The sequence below is a fragment of the Meleagris gallopavo genome, chromosome 6, assembly GCF_000146605.3.
Source record: "Meleagris gallopavo isolate NT-WF06-2002-E0010 breed Aviagen turkey brand Nicholas breeding stock chromosome 6, Turkey_5.1, whole genome shotgun sequence".
Taxonomy (NCBI): domain Eukaryota; kingdom Metazoa; phylum Chordata; class Aves; order Galliformes; family Phasianidae; genus Meleagris; species Meleagris gallopavo.
The window spans coordinates 43,804,207-43,811,552 of NC_015016.2; positions in this window are offsets into that span (position 1 = coordinate 43,804,207).

The window sequence follows — 7,346 nt, forward strand, 5'->3', positions numbered from 1 at the left end:
AAAAAGAAAGAAAAAAAACACCAAAAAAACCCACAAACACAACACAACAGTTTTGGCACCTTTTTTGAAAGTGCTGTGTTTATTAATAGTCTTCCCCTTGAGCTTTTTTGTTTCTGTATTTTTCATGGACGGATGCCTTGGGCACATCTGTGCAGCAGTTACTCCTGCATTAGCTGTCTTGCTTTACAAAGTCGTTACTTCTTTAGCAGCTGAATGTTGGAAAGGGAGGATGATCAGGATACTTTCCTAAGCTGTCTTACAAAGTTTGATCAATGTAAAACACCATCCATCATTTGGGATGTTACCTGCCAGGAACTTGGAGGCACCTTCACATCTCTTCAGCAAGGATCTCTTCCTTTTTAAGTACAGGAGCTAATCCTTCATTGTAAGTGGAAGTGGTTCAAAACCAAGGCTGCTGCACCTGGCAGTGTTTCTGCTTTGGTAACACCTCTCCTGCTAGCAGGCAGCCCACCCTGAGCATGGACCAATGCTGGCCCATGGAGCATCCTCTCAGCTGGAGCTGCCCTCCTTCCTCCCCTCAGAGACAGAGCTACTTGCTGTCCAGAACTGTCAATCTCCATTGCTCATGCACACGCAAGTTCAAAACAACCTTTAAAGCAGGAGAAAATGATTTTAATTTCAAAGAGCATTCCCATGCACATGCGTGCATACATAGAGCATACATAGAGCTCTGCATTTCTCACTGCCCTAGACCTAGACCCCCCCATATGTGTTTACTGCCTGTCTCACTGACACCCCCCCGTGTGAGTCAGCAGCCTGGGAAGGAAGGACATGGCAACCATTTTTCATGTTCCTGTTCAGAAAAGAAGCCTGCTTCCGTGACGCTGAGGATAAAGCTGCTTTTCCCAGCCCTTTCTAAAACATACACGTTGCTCTCAGTGTGGTATTTGCTTCTTATTGGCACCATTCAGTGTTTTGTTCCAGTGCCCTTCCAATTATTACTGTATATTAATTTTGATTAGACAGGAGGCTGCTTCGTGAGTCTTGACTTCCTGCCAGTACAATCAAGTGTGAGCCATGGGAATGAAAAGCAAATGTTACTTTCAAAACCTTGTGAAGAATATATTACTTATAATTCATAATCAATATATATAATTTTAAAAGAATAAACATGTCTTTGGTAGACCAGAAATTGAGATAATGAATCTACCCTACCCTAAAAGAGGCAATAAAAACAGAAAATATCTGTGTAAACCATCTTGTTTGTGTATTTTCACCATTCAACCTTTGTATTCTTTTAATTTTTAATCAGCTGTTCCTTTAATAGATCAACAGCTGCTATATGAATTAGCAGAGTAGAACCAATGACAGATATTCCTATTCCATGGCTAAACAGGAATTTGAGGAGGAATATTTTCAGAGAAGTCCTGGAACCTGTGCTGCTGAGAATGGGTGACCCTCTGGTGTCATCTACCATTTTGTGAGCAATTCAGGTTTAACTCTCAGAGCTCACAAAAGAGGGAATTACAGTATTTGCACACAGTTTTGAGGGATGGAGTTTGCATTTTTTTTCTTTCTCTTTCTCTTTTTTTTTCTTCTTTATTTCTGCTGAATATTCCTTTTCATGCTTTGCCGGTTTTTCTGACTGAAGCCCTTGTCCTTCCTCATCCCCTTGTTCACCTCGCCCTCCTCTTTGGCTGGTGACTACTGACTTGTCATCCTACATTACTTACTGTTGAGAGGGTAACTCCTATGTCCCTGCTGCATGGAGTTCAGTCAGCAGCAGGTGCTGGAAGAGCCAAGCATGTCAATATTTCATGCATTTAAAATCAAACACATTGAGTCACATATGGTTGCTCCAAGGAGTGCTGTACGTAAGTCTGCTTTCTTTAAGTAGGTGTGCTAAAGTGCTCTTGCTAGTGTACCACCAGACTGACTAGATAAATGTGTAAGTAAGCAGTATGATAAAGAAGTATTATCTACATTATAAAATGAAGCATTTGAACAAGAGGAAATGTCAGAGCTATGGTTTTGGGCTGAACCTGATTTTTGCATGCAGCCATGTGACAGGTTATCATGGAATGACAAAATGGGTCATAAGGGGTGTGCACAAAGAGGGGAAGATTTAGTATGGGCACTTCCTACTGACTGATTCCCGTCTCTGCTGCTACAGTATTACTTTAACATAGCCTTTTGTTCATTATTTAAAAGTTTACTCGTGTTAGAACATCACGCAGTTGCTTTTTCACTGCTTAATCACTGCTGTCTCTTTGAGATCTTCCTCTAGAAGATGGCCTTGAGCTCTGAATTTTTAGCATTGCAGCACTGATCTCCAGGAGTGAAGCTACAGAGGTAACTCCAGCTGGGTAGGACAAGACAACTACAACTCAGAGATGGGGGATGCTGGGTTATCGGCTGTTTGATCAAGGAGGAGTAGCTGGGATAGCTAGCTGATTCTTCCTTGTATTGCACAAATAAGTGTGGTCTCTTCTCTTGAGGTCTCCCAGCATGAACCTTGGTCTAACAACTATGTGTACCATTATTATTCTTTGACTTGCTACCAGAAAGAGGACCCTTAGAATTAAAAGGGAAAGAATAATTTTTCATAGTCTTATCTGACTGCCAAACTGTAAAGGGGGACAAGGACAGCTTGTCTCTGGCTGACTTCCAGAAATCCAAGTCCACTGCACTGGAATTACATCAGCAATGGCAGCAGAGAAACTCTTAAGAGACCTTATGTTTTTAGAACTTCATGTTTGTGGAATATTTACAGCATCTCAAAAAAAGAATATGTATCGATTAAAATGCTGCCCCCCCAAAAAAACCAAACACCACCAAACCTAAAAACAAGCAACAAAAAAAAAACAACAACTCCAGGACTTTGAGATTTAGAAGCGAGTTTTAATTTTGTTACTATAGGCCTGAGGTGGTTACTGAAGAAGTATGTGAAAATTTAGCAGCCCTGGGAAGAGATGAAGGCATTTTTTGTCCTCAAACTATTCTAGCTGATTCTTTGTGCTTTTGATGGGCATGTAGTTAAGGCTTAACTACCTATTGAGCACAGAGAAGATGGAAACTAGTGGAAACGTACTGTAGGAAAATCTTTCCTCTAGGAAATGAAGTAGTCTGTAAGAATTCATTTTATCATCTGGAATTTCATCTCTATCTTGGCTTTATAACTACAAAAATAAAACAGCGTTGGTGTTTGTTTTTATACTGATTGAAAAGAGTTAAACTTGATGTCTTATTTAATGGAGAGCGTATGTTATTGCATCTTTAGAGAAATAAGACTTTGCTTTTAGGTGGCATTTAATAATATTTCTTACATGAAAATTAGAATAGATTCTTCATTGCAATTTCCACACCATCCACTGCAGAACAATGCAGGAATTTCATAATAGCCTTGTTTAGAAAAGAATTCTGCCAGTTTATGTAGCAGTTATGAAATAAGAGGGTAAAAGATAGAGCAAGTCTGCTTTTTGTTTTTTAAAGAAAATTTTCTTAATTTTGAGCAAAATAACCTTCAACTTACTCCTCCCTTCTTACTCTGTCTTTGATCAGCATGGCTTCAGGAGGTTTGGGAGTCTGAATAATGATCCTTAGGGACACTTATGGCAACACAGATTGTGTTGATGCTGATGAAACAACTTCTCTGCTTTGATTGTATAGCAAAACTACAGAAGATGAAAACAGAAACCAGGTAAGCCTTTGTGCAGTGGACTAGGAATAGGCTGCAAAGGCTAGATCCTGCAAATTAATGTAATAAGCAGAAGACAGACATGAATGAATAAAGCAATAGAGACTTTAGAGGAATGCATGGCTTTTGGAAAGATGTTAAAGGCATTTTTAAAGGAAGTAATTTATCTTAGCTCTTCTCTGTTCCCTGAACAATGGGTCTCAGTGTTATCTCTGCCCAGATACGTTGTCACATGAGAGCTCCCATTTGTAGTTCCCACCCAATTTCAAAACCTACAAATTTAATCTTTCAAAATCCTTTCTCCGTACCGGGCAACTTCAGCTCCCTGTCATCAGCCTGCTCTTGACTTTTGAAAGAGGTTTGTTTTACCACTATGGATAGGAGCGGTGTCTCATGTTAGATATTCACAGGTATATTGAACCAACTCTGTAGTGTGTAGGATTTTCTTGTAATTTGCTTTAAGCAATAAGTGTCCGTGTAAAAGGAATAAGTAATGAAATGCCTGACACTGTTGTTAATCCTCTGTCTTATTAGCAGTTGTCTAGCAGTACCTAGGGATTCCCTCCTGCAGACACTCTCCATGCCTTGTTCTGTCTTGCTGAATGGTGATCTTGAATTTTATAAAGAAGGTTTGCAAAAAACACACAAACAGCTGGCAAAAGTGCATATCGTGCAACTGTGCATACATTTACATACATGGAGAGAGCCAGGGATTGTAGGTGTATTTCTGGATGTGTGACACTATTAATCACACAGCACTTCCACAGTTATATACGCAGTTTGAGCGGCAGGAATGAATCTCTGGAAAAATACAAATAAACACTTGGTTATTTTCCTGGAGATTATTTACATCTCTCTCTCTATATTCATATGTTTGTGTACGTATCATGAATTTGAACCTTTTTAAGGGTCTGATGTGCAGTAGAGATAAATCTCATTTCTGCATTGGCTCAGGCTTTCGTTGACAATGAAAGTGGAAGGACAGAATAAGCCTGACCTGTACTGTCCTCATTAACCACACCATGGTTTTGTCTTCCTCAGGGGAAAAAGCTCATTCTTTTTGACACTGAGTGATTGTCTTCTATGGAAGACCAAGCCCAGTAAAGCCCAAGGTGTTTGATACAAAATTGGTGAATGGTAAGACATAGGCGTTGTCACTCCAAAGCTCACTGTCAATTGGGGTCAACCTTATGAAACCATTCCATTCTTGGGATAGACTAGCAAGCAGCTAACAACGTTTCTGTCTGTATTTTAATGGAAAATTTCATTCATGCTTAACTAACCTAGCTGAGGCATGCTTATTAGTTCAGCTGAGATTGTGTAAGCTGAATGCGATCCAAAGCTGTAAGACACCTCAGTACTGAAACTATTCCCTATGTAGTGGTTTTCTCATCTGTCTGTTGTCTTGGAGGCACCCTCACCATCTTCCCAATAGCCTACACTTAGATTTAGAAAATCTGGAAAAGGCAAAGCTTCTAGGGCTTCCTTTTCAATAGCATTTCATAGTAACTCGTTTAACTGGCTTTCTGTGAGCAAGCTCTGTATCCATACCCATCAAAACAAAATGCAATTTCATCTACGGATCCTGAGCTGCTTCAAAACAACGTAGGTCAAACTCTGTAAGCAGACAGTAAACAAGAAAATTAGTGCTCCCTGGCTGTAACTCTTACGTTTTTTAATATATTTTTTACATTGACGTAAAGCTTCAAGTATTCGAGTGTGGCAATCTTTGAGGTGGGCTGGTCATGTACTGCATGATCCGGGGTTAGGACTTCCTTTTGAGTTTCTGTTGAGTCCAGAAGCTGCAATGTTATTGCATCATACATGTAGTCTGTTGAGACTCCATTGGCCAAAGTAAAGAACTTCTTAATCAGAAGTGGTAACTTTGCTCAGCACAACAGAGCATAAGTAAATCTTGGAAGAAAATTGCATTTGATTTGCTTTACCAGTGGATAAGAATGTTCTCTGAGGAATTTGCTTAAAGCTATTTGAAAGCCATCTGATTAAATGGGAGAGAGCCTTTAGAACAATCTAAAATTAATTCAACAAGTAGCACAAAGCATGACCTCACCTGACAGCCAGTGTCACCCAGGCTATTAACTTTTTGACTTCAGGTCATGCACTCTGTCTCTTCCAGCTGTCATCCACTCTGTGCCAAAAGGTAGACACATCCTAAGAAACGGTCTTGGACAAACCAGCTGGTACCCTGTTAGCCTTGAAACCTGCACCTAGCAGCTCAGTTTTGTGGAAGCCAGGTGTTGATTTTCTCTTCTGATTCACTTAGGAGGTTTAACTCTAGTTCTTCTGATGTCCTATATACCAGAGTTTTCTCAGCATGCCTGCACTGTGTAAGTGATGGTCATACCTGATGTGGTGTGGCTGGGAGCCATGATGTCTTTGTGGATCATTGGTGTGACATGTCAGATTTGGAACTGGTCCTGAAATAAGTGTGTCTGTGTTTTCATGTTGACTTCCAGCTGTGCTTCTTTGCTTGGGATGCTATACAACAAGGGTGCAGTGTCATTGTTTTAGGAGTGAGGGTGGTCTGAACCAGCTCCAAGGTCTTTGCTGTGATCTCACTTGACAGTGCGTTCTTCATGATCTGGATGAAATCTTCTAATTGTGTTGGTCCTATGGGCTAGTATTACTTGCCTTCTAATTATACCTTAAAAGGACGGTGCATATAAACAAATGCATGGGGAATATATTCACTCTCATGGGTAAGAGATTCTCTTGAGCTAATGGACAATCCTGGGATGAGGTTGATGCGCTATGCTGTTGCTCTGATTGCTGGATGCATGAGGGCCTATCTCATTTTTGATTCTCAGAACACCATACTGAAAAGTTTATCCTAAAAATGACATGTCTCTAAAATATTAAAAATCCTTATATGTTCGCTGCTGTCCTCAGCTCACCCAGCCAGCTGGCAGAGAAAAACTGATGGAAAATTTTAGATTTCTTTCCCTTCGCCAAGGAAAGATTTATACAAGTGCATGTTGGCACGTATTCATGTATGAGCACATATACGAGAAGTTGCTTGAAAATATACTTGCCTTATTAGATGATAAAAGCTCCTGGGATTTTAGATTTGTTTTTCTGCCTTAATATGAGTATTCAAAATACCAGCTTATTCAGTGATATAATTAGATGTTTATGAAGTTATCCTTTTCCATGCAGCAACACCTGCCTCAAAATGATCCAGTGATTTCATTTCTTTTTTAGTAAAGGATGATTGAAGCAAGGGCTATAAATTATCTAGAAAAGCAGCTCCTTTTTTTTTTTTTTCTAGAAACAAAAGATGGTCAAGTCATCTGTGCTATCAGTACCGTGCTCCACAGCTCTTGCTAATTATGAAAGATAAGTGGTATATTGCTTGCAGTGGTGTGGTTAGCCTGCACACTTAAAACATTTTCAAAGAGCTCAAGTCTTTATTTTTCAAAGTGACCTTTATTAGATGTCTTGGGTGATTAATCTCGCTGTTTCTTGTGAGATACAGAACTCTAAGTTAGTGACAACTGTGTAGTTGGATATAGTGAGAAGTGGTTGTTTATCTGGGGACAGGAGGATGGGGAGAATACAGATGTAGGAATCCTGCTCTGGAAAGTAGTGGTGAATTTGGAGAGGGAGTTGGAAAATGTCAGGAACTTCACGTGATACTCAAGGCAGAGTGTTGTAAAGATTACTGTAC